Source organism: Acomys minous (genome assembly GCF_964271855.1).
Source record: "Acomys minous genome assembly, chromosome: 16".
Lineage (NCBI taxonomy): Eukaryota > Metazoa > Chordata > Mammalia > Rodentia > Muridae > Acomys > Acomys minous.
This window is the reverse complement of record NC_140498.1, coordinates 92014045-92028120: the sequence shown is the minus strand read 5'-3', so window position 1 is coordinate 92028120 and position 14076 is coordinate 92014045.

Sequence of the window (14076 nt, the reverse complement as noted above, 5' to 3'; positions counted from 1 at the left end):
AAGTTCAGGAGCAAGAACAAGCAAGCCTTCACCTTTTAGGAGGGAGGCTTTTTGCCAGGTAACACCCTCTGCTCTGCCTTTCCCCAGCTTTGCGTCCTGTGTAAGTAACGGAAAGTCTTAGCTTCCCGTCTCCCCTGCCCTTGCTTTTCCCATGAGCTGTCACCACAATGAAATACATCTTTCTTCACTGTAAAGTCCACATAACATGCATTTGTCCTATGATATGTATTACAGCACACTGTCGTCCAGCTACCAACACCGTCCACCTCCAGAATTCTTCATCTTCTAAAGCCAAAATCCAGCCATCTTCTCTTCCCTAGCTCCTTGCACTAAGCAGGCTACTCCTTGTCGGTGACTTTAACTATCACTCCTGAGGAGTATGTGTTCCGTAGACACCTGGCTTATCCCATTGGCCCTAGTAAGGCTTGTCCATAGCATGGCAGGTGACAGAATGCCCTGGCTTCTCAGAGCTGCTGTCCCTATTGTGTGCACACGACATCCACACTGTAGCTGTAGTGGAGAACGGTGCTATGAATATGGTGCTATGCCGCCAATACCTCTTTGAGAATCCCCGCTTACAGTTCTTTTAAGCACTTACTCACACGTGGAATTGCTGGGTCACGTGTATAGTAATTCTGTCTTGAGTTTTTCTTTTTAGAAGAGATTTCCATTTTTCATGTGTGTGCCCGTGGTTTGCACTTGGTTGTTTACTGAGCGGTTTCAGCATCTTTTCTCAGGCCTCCCTGATACTTTACTAATGCCTGGAGTGTGCTGGGCTACAGAGCTGATGGCTCTGTGTGTGTGTGTGTGTGTGTGTGTGTGTGTGTGTGTGTGTGTGTGTAAGTGTGAGTGCAGTTGCCCATCGTGGCCAGAAGAAGGCATCAGATCCCCTGGAGCGAGAGTTACAGGAGGTGGTGAGGCACCCAGTATGGGTGCTGGGAGCCAAACTCAGGTCCTCTGCAAAGGGTACTGAGCGAGTCTCTGCTGTTTGACCTCTTCATCACCGAGCTGTCCCTCCAGCCCTTCAGCAAACACTTTTCAATTGGCGTGTCCCCACTTCCCGCTTATGGCCACAGTGTCACCAACACACTTCTTCTCTCTTTCCTCTGTGAGTGAGCGTGTGTGTGTGTGTGTGTGTGTGTGTGTGTGTGTGTGTGTGTGTGTTTTGCATCTTATTAATTAAGTAGTCTCGGCACCATTTCTGCAGCCTATCTAATGCTTTTCAAGCACATGGCACATGCTTGGCTGGCAGAGTTAACGCCCGCTTTTAGCGACACCTCGAGAGCTCAACCACAGCTCCTGACGAGTTTTTCCCATGGGTCTGAGTGGCCTGTCTGTTCCAGCTGTTTTGAGGGAGGGAGCTGGTACTTGCTGCAGTCTGCCCTGTTGGTCAGCAAGAACCTGAATCGTTTTTCTGGGCTCCATCAAGATGCTCTGTGGCTTATATAAAACATTCAAAACAACCTGCTGGGCGGTGAGAAAGCATTGTGCTCCAGGAGTGGTGCAGGCCTGGCATTGCGCCCCACTCTGCCATTTACTAGGTGTGTAATTTCAGCTGTGCAACCTGTCTCCAAGAGCAACATAAATGAAGATTTCCCGTGGATACTTATTAAACTAGATAAATGAATGAGTGAGTAGATGAATTGTCTCTTGCCTACCAGCAAAATCATACCCATTCCTAAGCTTCTAAATAATGAAACTGCCTTCTCGGTGCTTTGCAGTGTTGGGAATTTGGGGGATACAGTAAGGCTGAGTGGCCCAGAGCTTACAGGTGCATATGTAGATGAAACTAAGCCTGAACCCCAGCCCTGTCAATCTTATGCCTATGATCCTGAGCAAGCTATGTAATGTCTAAGCCTTTCTTCATTTATAATTAGTGTGTTTATATGTGTTGGCATGTATGTGTGCATATGGGGGTGAGTGTACATTTGTGTGTACATGCTTGTAGAAAGCAGAGATCTTAGCCATATATATATATATATATATATATATATATATATATATATTTTTTTTTTTTTTTTTTTTTTTTTTTTAAGAAAAAGTCTCTAACTGAACCAAGTCCTATAGACTGGGTTGCCAACAGTCCCTAGGGAATCTTCCTGTCTCTACTTCCCCATTGCTAGGATTTCAGGCATATGACACAACATGAAGATTTTTTTATATGGTTTCTGGGGGATGGAATTTGGATCTTCATGTATGTTTGGCACGCACTCTACCAACTGAGCTATCTTGACATCTCTGGTGCACCATTTTTAACATGGAAGAAATAGATCATGTTAACCTCATAAGTTGTCCTCAGGGTCTTATGGGGTCCCCCTTGGCAATGACTAAGGCAGACATGCACAAACAAGGCCATTCTGTTGAAATGACGGGGTGGGACAGCTCCATAAAGGACACTCTCTTGGGGCAGTCCACACTGGCCTCCATGTAAAGAGCACACACTCAAGCAGCCTCATACGGAGGTTCATGTGGCAAAGCATGGAGCTTCTCGTTAGCAGCCAATATCACCTTGCCAAACAGGTGTGTGAAATGCCTTGAAAGTGGACCATCCCGCCAAGCCCTCAGGTGACCACAACCCAGTGAGCCAGCCCCAGCTGGTTCCACTTGGCTAAGCCATCCCCAAGTTCCTAACCAGACACTCTGTCTGAGGGAGCCAATACTCATTGCCATTTTGAAGAAGATAAATTTGGGTGTGACTTGTTACTCAGCAGTAAACACCACATACACATCTGCCACAGTGGCTGTGAAGTTCAAATGCACACGAGGGTATATCTTTGCACACTACTCGGCACATTATAGCAACATCTACAATTGCCACTTTGCACTGTAAAAAATGGTTTCTTAATTTATTTTCCCTTTGTTTGGTTTGAAGACTAAAAAGAATGTGCACAGCAAAGTCATGGCCTGGAAGATTCGTCAATGGAAGATAGAGCACACACAGTGCAGGCCTGAGAACACCAGTTGCACAGAAAGGAGGTGAGGCAAAAATACTGAAAATCCCCTCCATCACTGCAGAGATTTAGACAATCCAACAGCAGGGGCTATAGGGATCAAGGAAATACAAAATCGGGTCCTTGTACCAACAGACATGTATAGAATATTGACAGAATTATCTCTTTTCATCTGCATCACAACCCCAGCTTGGCCTTTCTTGTACCCGTGTTATGGATTGGGCTCAGAGGACTAAAACAATCCTCCAAGAACAGAGTCACATAGTGTTGATGGTGGGTTTCAGAGCCAGGCCTCTGTCCCTTTTGACTTAGACTCAACTCCGCAATCACTGCAAGGTGCCAGGCTTTGGTCTCTTCCTTTCTCTGGACCTCAGTGCCATAGAATTTCAACAGGGAAGCTTAATATACAAGACAGATGATTTTAGTGGGAGATTCAGCAGCCATTGACTGCCAATAGTTTCTCAGTTAAGGGAGGGACCTTGGGGATCCCTCCCCCATCCATGCTTGACTTTGGACGGGCTTGATTTCTTGTAGAGCACCACAGCTACTGTAAACCATTTCTTTCTCAGAAACTGCACATTCTTTCTTCTTCCTGCCTCCTTTTCCACATCCGGCCCCACACCTATGCTGATACGGTGAACACAGATTTTTACCCAGGGAGTTATTAATAACAATACAATAAGGAGAACACGAGGTTGAGAGTGAGGCAGGGTGAAGGGCACTAAAGGGAGTTGGAGGGCATAGTGTGGTGAATGGATGTGATAAAAATCCATTGTATAAACATGAGATGTTTCAAAGAATAAATAAGATATTTAAAATAAAATGGGTATAGAGTTAATTTTGTACTCTGGCGGGGGGGGGGGGGGCGGGGAACGGTTATGCCGAGATTACCCAGATCGTGAGACTCTCCCCCCAAAAAAGACCACCAGGACTCGATACTGATGTAATATACACAGGGTCCTGTGTTATGGGCTCAGAGCTTCGGATCACAATACTTCCTGACGCAGCAGGATAGGAGAGTGATACCGGAGCTTCAAGGGTAATGAGTTTATAAGGAAAAAACTGTAATTAGGGGTTGGGGTCACAGGGAAGTAAGGAAAAAACCATAAGCAGGGGGTCATGAGTCTCAGGAATGTTGACCTTCAGGCAGGTTGGGTGGAGGCTTGGATCACAAGGGAAAGTTGTGCATCTCAGCAATGTTGACCTTCAGCCAGGTTGGGTCCAGGAGGCTGAATCTCCAGGGAAGCTGTTTTATCTCAGAGGATCATTGGGCGTTAATTGTATCTAATTGTTCCAGTGGAGTTTCTGGAGAGTGCTGGCAAGTCTAGTTTATGGCAGTGCGTGGTCTTTCCCAGAACGCAGCAAGTACTGAAATCACTGAGGACAACTTCTCACAGACCACGGCATTAATTGTAGAATATGCATTACATATAAGACATGGCATTAATTTTGCCACTAAAGAACAATGCTATGCAGGCAGCAATACACACACATGAAGCAATCGGGAGTGAAGTGACAGACAGTAAGGAGTCCAAACTGCAGAACGGATTGAGTTTTGTTTGAGTAGACATCTTGGTCTATCCATTTGTTGCCAGGAAGGAATATGAGCCTCCAGGGTTGCCAGGTTGCTTATCTTTTCTATGGGAAGTTCGTGTGCTATATAAATTCTCCCCCAAACTTAATGGTAGGTCTACAGGAAAAAAATAATAATAAAGGGCCCAGAGACATGGCTCTGTGGCTAAAAGCACTTGGTGCGCTTGCAGAGGACCCAGATACGGGTCCCAGCACCCACATGGTAGTTCACAAGCATCCATTACTCTAGAGACAACGCATCTGATGTGCAGGCAAAATATTTATCTGTGCAAGATTAAAAACAACGTATATAATAATAATAATGATGATGATGATGATGATGATGATGATAATAATAATAATAATAATAATAAAGACATTCTGTGCATCAAATAACAGACCAGCAGGTCATATGTAGCCCATGAGCCTTGCTTTAGTGACCGCTCCCTCCCCATGGCTAGCAAGGTCCCCTCCTGCTGTGAGACAGCTTGTCTCTGTAGGTACCCTAGGCACTGTGTTTGTAAGAGATACAAGGCAGCTCCATAAATATTCCAAAGTGCTTTTCACACACAGATGTGAGCCATGTCTCCAGGGCAGAATCCAGACTCTTGCTGAGGGCAGGAACCAGGTCCCTGGTTCGCATTGGGAATCTGTTTCTCAGTCCCCAGTGTGAGGTGCAGCCCCTGTGGGTGAGGACTCCTCGTAGCTGGGGCAGAGAGCCAGGCAGGAAGATGGTCCCCAGCCAGGCATTCTTGAGAGAGCTGGGAGCATTTTATCACTTGGAGGCCTGAGCTCTGCATCCCGGGAGGGCAGCTTCCATCACTCGCGGTGTCCCAGGGAACTGAGGTGAGGGAATCAAGGTTAATGACTTTCACTTACAGACTCTGTGCTGGGCTTATAAATGAGGCCTCCTTTTCCCTCTGGGATCCTGCCTGCAGCTGGGCAGATGTGGCTGCTTTTGCAAGAGGTCACACGCTTTCTTCAAATTCTCTCCATTGAGCAGGCGAGGTCTCTGGGTGTCCTCCCTGTGGGGACTTTGCTCCATCACAACTGGCTTCCGGAGTTGATGACTTTCTGGGGTTTGGATCCCACGTACAAGTTGGCATAACTGAGATGGGAATCCAGACCCTTCCACCTTAAGAGTCAGTCTACCTTAAGATTCAACATAATTCTTGGTGATTCTTGTGACCCAGATGATAAATATTCAAGGTTTTGTTTTGTTTTGTTGCTGGCTCCTATTCTCTTCCCTCAAGGAATTTGTAATTTGAAGGCAGGGAGCCAGAACTGTAGAAGACAAGAATGCATCACAGAGGCTTAGGGGTTGTGGTGGTTTTGTGGGCCCCACAGCTTGTGTGTTTGAATATTTACTTGGTCCCCAGTTGGTGCAACTGTTTGGGAAGGATTAGGAGGCATGGCATTGTGGAAAAACATGTGTTACTTGAGGCCAGCTTTGGAGTTTCCAAGGACTCCTAGAATCTCCAGTGTGCTTTTTTTTTTTTTTTTTTTTTTTTTAAATTTCCAGTTTGCTGTTTGAGAGGTCAGATCTCAGCTGTCCCCACCACTGTGCCACTGTGCCTTCATTTTGCCATGGGTGACTCTAACCTCTGGAACTGTAAGCCCAATTAAATGCCTTCTTTTATAGCAGCGCTAGCTGTGGGGCTTTCTCACAGCAACAGAAAAGTAACTCACATGTCATAGATGGGAGGAGCTAGGATGCCTGGCGGCAAATGATCTTCAGAAGGTGAAAAGAAGTAACATAAACACAGAAGAGAAGAAAAGGAAACGCTGAGTGTGAGGAAAGACGGATGAGGCTTCCACAGTTGCTGGGGCTGGTCCAGATCAAGGTCTCTTGGCAGCGAGCAGAAGAGAGACCTTTGCCCCAGTATGGACGTCAAAGTCTGAACAGTGGCCACCAGCACACGCTTGTAGCCACAGGGCTCTTGGTTATAAGCAATAGAGACTACCCTGAGCTACTTAAAGCAAAAGGGGGGCTTGGTGGTTCCAAAAATACATGGGAAAAACTCACACACTAGACTGGTAATTGGGGAAGTTCTTGGGCATAAGAAACCAGAGGGCACTGGGATAGGCTGATGACTCATCAAGATGTTGCCCCTTCTCTGTGCATGCTACACTCTCCCGCTGCACGTGGGCTTTTTCTAGGGCCTATAGCGGCATCTGAAAGTTCTGGTTAGGGACCTCCAAGTCCCACGTTTCCAGAGAACAGGCTATGTCTCATCTCGTCTAGGTGCAGGTACAGAGTCCCAGACAAGAGAACCCTGATTGGCTTGGCTTGGTCATGTGACTTCCTGGTGCCCAGAGGCATGCTGCTGTGATTTGCATAAGACTGGACCAAGGGTGTAATTCTGTGATTGACAGCTTGGGCACAAGCACAGTAGTAGGGACAGTGTGTGTAGAGACTCCTGTGAGCTCAATAGTGTTGGGACATTTATCAGTGTTCTGTCTGTAGAAATTGCAGAGACAGTGCAGCTCGGTGTTAATGCTTGTGGATGGATTGGTTAAAAGGCCAGTTTCTAGGGCTAGCGAGATGGCTCGGCAGGGAAAAGTACAGGCTGCACAAACCTGACAACCTGGGTTGGATCTTTGGATCTCGTGTGGGTTTTTTTGTTGTTGTTGCTTTGTTTTGTTTTTTAAAGCCACTTTGGTGTGGTGCATGTCCATAATCCCAGCATTCCTACAGGGATGGGAGGTGGAGTCCGGAGAATCTACTGGAAGCTCTCTGGCCAGATTTAGGGGTATACAGTGTGGGAGAAACAAGAGAGACCTTGCTTCGACAAGATGAAAAGAGAGAAGTGAGGACCCATAAATTGTCCTTTGACCTACAAATGCATGCCATGACAAATGCACATATCTGTGTGTGCATGCACGCGCGCGCGCGCGCGCACACACACACACACACACACACACACACACACACACACACACAGAAAATCAAGTAATTCCAACCCCGCAAAGTTCTACACCCATCTTCAGAGATTATCCGTACTCTTCAGAGACATAGAAAACTGTATTTTTAACTGGCTTTTCCCAGATGACTGTGGTGGGCAACCGGACGTAGGGATTGCTAGCCTTTTACCATCCAGACATTTTACAAAAAAAGAAACTGAGGCACAGAGAGGGGAAAAAACCCACTCATGCTGCACAGCCAGGGAATAGAAGAAAGGGGTAACACTGAGGCAGCCCCTGCCCCCGTTGCTGCATCTCTTAGAGCTTGTCACTTCCCACGTGTGTCTTATTATCTCTCTGAGCTGGAGCAAGGGGCGTGAGGCATTGACAAGGGCCACAGGAGCCCTCCTATCCCTGGACAGCTCTGCAACTAGATTGGATTCCCAAAAGGTAACCGTCCCAGTGCATACACAGTTGGAGTGGTTCCTCTCTCTTCAACACTGTGCTCACCCCTACTACTATAATCTGGCAAACAGGACCTGGGTGCAAGAGGCCGGGGCAGTCAGTGGACTGTGGGTGGTCTGATGGATTACAGAGAAAGGTGTTTCAGGCTGAGGAACTGAGCAAAGGATGGGGGCAGGAGTGGGGGCAGGGAGTGAGATGTCAGCGGCCTAGGAAGCAAAGCAGGGGAGGGCAAGTTGGGTACTTAGTGAGACTGGGGACCCAGAGCCAAGACCCTGGGAGCTGCAACAGTGTGCTACCTTCTGGGTTCATGTTGCTGCCCCTACAAACCCACTGAAAACTCGCCTTGAGAAAAAGCTGGGGTTTTTGTTTTTTGTTTTACAGCTGTGCCACGCGTGCCCAGTGTCTGCTAACCGAAAATAGGAATCAGTTTCTGCTTCTGACAGCGCCTGTGATGTGACAATCAAGCCCCGAAATTGGGATTGTCAAATGTTTTGAAAGATGGTACTGGAGAGCCAACGCAAAATATTTTCTTCACATGATTGCCCTGTGAGTTCACATCCCCCAAAGGGGTTAGTATTGGAGGGAAAAAATAGGACCAGGAAGCTCTGTCACCCCCAGCACCCTCCCCAGAAACCTCAGCATGAAGAACATATTGAGTCCCTGGAAACATCCTGAGAACCTGGCTGAGTCCAGGGCTCCTACACTCTGACTGCAGAAAGCCTCTGCACTGACACTACCACCTGTGGTGCAGCAGTCCACTCTTCTCCTGCGGGAGTGAGGGGAAACTTAGCATGTCTCCAGTTTATCACTTTAAGGAAAGCCAGACAGGAGACAGTGAACACAAGAAGCAGTTATAGAAGCCCGCCGCGGGCCCCCCCCCCCCCGCCTCCTTGCCCCATTTAAAAAGAATGTAATTAAATGCTTTTGTAACATTGCTAAGGGACAAGTGTGAACACATACACACATACAACATACATACACACATACACACACACACACTACATACACACACCCCACATATACACACACAACATACACACACCCCACATATACACACACAACATACATATACACATTGACACACACAACATCTACACACACTCACACACAATGTACATACACACACTGACACACACCCTACATACATACACTCACACACAACATACATACATAACACACACACACACACACCATATACAAAACTATGCAGACACACACAAATAGGCCCTCATACAAAACCACATATACACATGTATATGCACACATATACACACATACATGCACATATACACACATGTAATGTGCTGGCTAGTTTAATGTCAACTCAACACAAGCTAGAGTCACTTGGAAAGGAGGAGTCTCAATGGAGCAAAGGCACCAGATTGGCCTGGGGACAGGCCTGTGGTTCGTTTTCTTGGTTGGTAACTGATGTGGGAGGGGAGAGCTCACTGTGGGTGGTGCCACCCTTGGGCTGGTGGTCCTGGATGCTCTAAGGCTGAGCAAGCTGTGAAGGAGCAAACCAGTGAGCCACAACCCCACCCCCGACCCCACACCATGGCCTTTGCATTAACTCCTGTCTCCAGTTCCTGGCCTGCCTGCCTCCCATGGGGAATGTGATGGGTAAATATAAGCAAAATAAATCCTTTGTCCCCCAAGTTGCTTGTGGGCGTGGTGGTTTCATCACAGCGATAGTGACCTTAAGACACACACAAGCAGAGACTCAGATACAAACCACAAGTTCATAAGTATACAGGCACAGACCTCATTTGCATGTGCATGCACACATATACACATGCATGCACACATATACACATGCATGCACACATATACACAGGCATGCACACATATACACAGGCATGCACATATATACACATGCATGCACACATATACACATGCATGCACACATATACACATGCATGCACACATATACACATGCACGCACACACTCACACACATCTATAACATATACACACATATAACACACGTGCACGTACACACACACACACACACACACACACACAGTCCTATGGACAGATGTGTGATCTATAACTTGTGAGCAAATACTGAAATATATCCCTACGGAGAAAGTTTCTTATTAATTTTGAAAATGAAAGTCCATTCTCTCCTCTGGCTTCCAGGATGCCTGCAGCACACTCTTCAATGGCCACACTCTCCTTTCTCTGCACACGGCCCTAACACACAGGCCTTGGACGTCTGCTCTGAGTCAGTTTTCAAGTTATTTCTGTATCGCATTCTTCCCAACCCTTTTTAAAAAAAATATTTTAATTTATGAGCATTGGTGTGAGGGTGTCAGATCTTAGAGTTACAGACAGTTGTGAGCTGCCATGTGGGTACTGGGAACCGAATCCAGGTCCCCTGGAAGAGCAGGCAGCGCTCCTAACCACTGAGCCATCACTCCAGCCCCTTCCCACCCCTCTTGAAGCTTCCTGTGGGCTTGATGCTTCCTTGCCTTCTAAGGAAGGGTACCAGCCCTCAGGGTGGGCGGGTCACATTGTTTCTTCTGGCTGCTATGATTGGCTGGTCCAGTGAGAGTTGACTGGTGTTTCCCTGGAACCACAAGGAAGTTTCTTTCCACTTTGTCTTGGCTTTGCTCGGCTGGTGGCACGGATCCTTGAAACATTCACCTTGAGAGTTCACCCAGTAATAAAAACAGCCAAAGATGAACTTCGACTGCCAGCATCAGGACCTCCAAACGCAGGTGCTATTTTCATTTGCGTGACCTACGGCACCTGGAGCTGGGTTTCCCTCATCAGTTCAGCGTCTGTTAAAGCATTGTGAGGACATGAGGAGCTCGGATTCATCCGGCGAACACTGTCTGTTCAGCTATTGCAGGCTGGATCCTGAGCTGTTCACAAGGGCTGAGCTCATGTTCAAGCGAAAGTAACAAGGGTCCATATTTTAAGCTGTTCAGTTTCCTGAGAGGGAGCGACTAAGCCCAGTACATGTCCTCACTGAATCAAACCGGGACTTAACTTCATGTCGGAAAGATGAGATGGGGAATACAGCGAGGCAAGGCTTTCTAGATGACTCTGGACTTTAAAATGCTGATAGTAATTATAAGAATATTGAATATGATGATAATATAACGATTATAATATATACTGACTAATATACGCACCACAGGTTGGGTTCTCTGGGGGTCCAACTCCGGGCTGGACCCCAGAATGAAGGTGATTTGTCAGGAGGGTGTGGAGAGAGCATTGCCTTCAGAAGGGGAGAAAATAGTCACTAAAGAAGTGAAAGTAGCGTGAACAAAGCAGCCCTCAAACCGGCCACAGCTGCTCCTGTGGAATGCTCTGGCCTCAGAGTTCTCAGAACCTGGCCACGCAGTCCCACTCCTGCTCAGACTGTGCGCTGTGGCGGAAGGGTCTGTCTTTGGTGCTGGGTGAAGGCGGCCTGCCAACAGCACTTGGAGCAGCTGGAGTGGCGGGGAATCCGGGCGGAACACCAGCGTGCCCACCACACGTGCATCGTACGATAGAAATAATATCCGTGATTTCTTTATCGTAACTACCAGTCCCCAGGTACACTTATACACAATCACAGCAATAATATCAAACTTTTGAATGCTTACAGTACAGTAGGTAGTGTGCCAAGACGGCTGCCTTGTTCCTGCGCATGCGTGCGTGCGTTTTGTAACAATAGCCCTGTGAAGTGGCTGTTATTATTCTTATTTAACGAATGGAGATGGTGAAGCCTGTTCGAGACTAGCACACAGTGAATTCACATTCCAAAACCAGTTTCTGCCCCAAATCCAGCTGCACAGTCCTAAACAGAGATTATGCTCGCCCCAAGGAGTCACTCAGGCCAAGTGGAGGGTACATGAGGCCTGGACACAAAGGTGTGCACCCAGGAGCCTTAGAAAGGTCAAGGTAATGAGTTTGAGGAGTCATGGATGTGGTCAGAGTTGGGCATTTTTAGCTTTGGGGCTAGAGAAGTAACCCAGTGCTCAATGTAAACAAAATAACTAAGACCTGAGTTTGGGTCCCCAGCACCCACTTAAAAGCTGGTCAGTAATACACTTTGCACGTCAAATTGGTGAAGATTTTTTTTTTGAGGTTCGATGAAAATGATGCATATTGCATCAGGAGATGAATATGTTAATTAGCTTGGTGGATCTTTTTACAGGGTGTGTGCAGACCAAATGTTGTGTCCCATCGGTGTCCACACAGCTAGCATTTCACAATAAACTGGAAGGCTGAAGGGGTCAACAGTGAGAGAACTCGGACTCTCCCTACGTCCTCACAGCTGGGTGGAGGGTCACTTTTGAAGGGTGATTGGAACACATTATTTCTTCGTCTGCTATAACTCCCAATTGAAAAGAGCTATTTTTATTTTATTTTATTTTTTTAAAATATCACACCAACAATTCCTGTCCTGTCCAGTAGAACTTTAAGTGGCATAAAAGAATAAATGGGAAAAAGCTAAAATTAACTTTCACTGCTAGTATTTTGGAAAACATTTTTTTTCCTATGCAGAAACACATACTTGGATATTTTATGCAAATAGTATGTTTTAATGCTGATTTTATAGTTGATGTTAAAAATTCACCATGTTTTATTGCCGAAAGATAAAATAAAATAAACACCTTTCCAAATAACCAGTATTAACAATCTAGCATGTGGCCACTTTGTGTTTTAAGGCTGCATAGGCGTTTGAGAACAGCTTTCACTGCTTTTACTCACATGAATGGCTTTTTATCACTCTGGCAACGGGTGCCTTGTTAGGAGGGAATGCAAGCTTTGTCATTCTTAATTTCTAGAGGAGGAAACTAAAGCCCAGAGAGTCACGGTGCTTATTGATGAAAGCCACTCAGTTCACAGGTGACAGAGCCGACACCTGAAGTTCCGGCCTCCTCACCCTGGTCCCTTCCTCTAAATGTCACACCCTCATGCTCACGTCAGTGCAGCGCCTCACCCTCCCCACAGCAGGCTTCAGAATGTAGTTGGTTTGCTTGTCCTGAAGCTTCCATTACCCACTGCACCTCTGTTGGAGACCACAAATGATGACACAGTGGTGACAGTCTATGTGATGATCCCCGAGAGACACTTTGGTCAAGGGAGAATGGGACCTAGGCTGAGGACAATGAGAGGAGGGTCTTTGTGAAGAGTGGTTCAGCACTAGTTACACCCATGCCTGTCGGCAAGCTCCCAGACACAATGGAGAGAACACGCTTCCAACATAATCCAGGCCTGAGTTCACGGACGGGTGCCACCTGTGACGTCACATCATTATCTCTAACTTCTCCAACCTTCTTTAATTTTTATGTGTATACACATACACATGCATGCAAATACATGTACACGCACACACACACAGGCACGCGAACGTACATACAGTGCTTAGCATTACATCCGCCACGTACTATTTGATATTAATTTATATTAGCTGACATTAATATTTTAATTGCTACTCCCAGTATATAGCAGTAGTAACTGGTAGAAGCGGTTCTGGAACTGTGCTGTTATTGGGTAGCAGTGGCTCCTAGGACCAGGGGAATCCCTAACTCAGTCCATCAGTTCTCCCCACTTAGCCGGCCCAGGCTGTGGATTCATTTCCTGTGTGGTCCAGTTACTGTATCTTCTTTCAGCCCAAGACAGCACAGGCTTCCATGGATATTTTACAATGTGTAAAATCCATAGACCTTCGGGTATTAATATTCATCACGGTGAAAAGGGGACTTTTATGTTTGGGAGATATTTGGTTTAACAACAACAACCACCACCAGTGAAATTAATTTTCATACTGCAGGACTTGCCAGAGCCTTGTTTGTGCCTCTCTGAGAGGCAGTTATGGCAGTCTATCAATTATGACAGTTCAGTTGCATACGGAAGAAGTTAGCCTTAAAAAGAACGTATTGGTTCCTGCGACTTCTGGGTCTGGGGTTTCCATTATGCACTGACCTCTCTCCTGGGACCCTCCATGCCCCATCCCCAAGCCTATCTCCGTCTTTACCTCCCTCTCTTCCTTTCTCCTCAGCTACCACAACATGTTTTCTGTTTGTCCTCATCACTGGGCTTTTTGCATTTGACCATGAAGTTTCAAACTTATAAACTATGACACAAAGACAACATTTTCCACTAACAAACAACCATGGGTTACAGCCCCACATAGGATTCAAATTGTGTGGCCAGAACCACGGAGCGGTCTGACTAACCGGGTA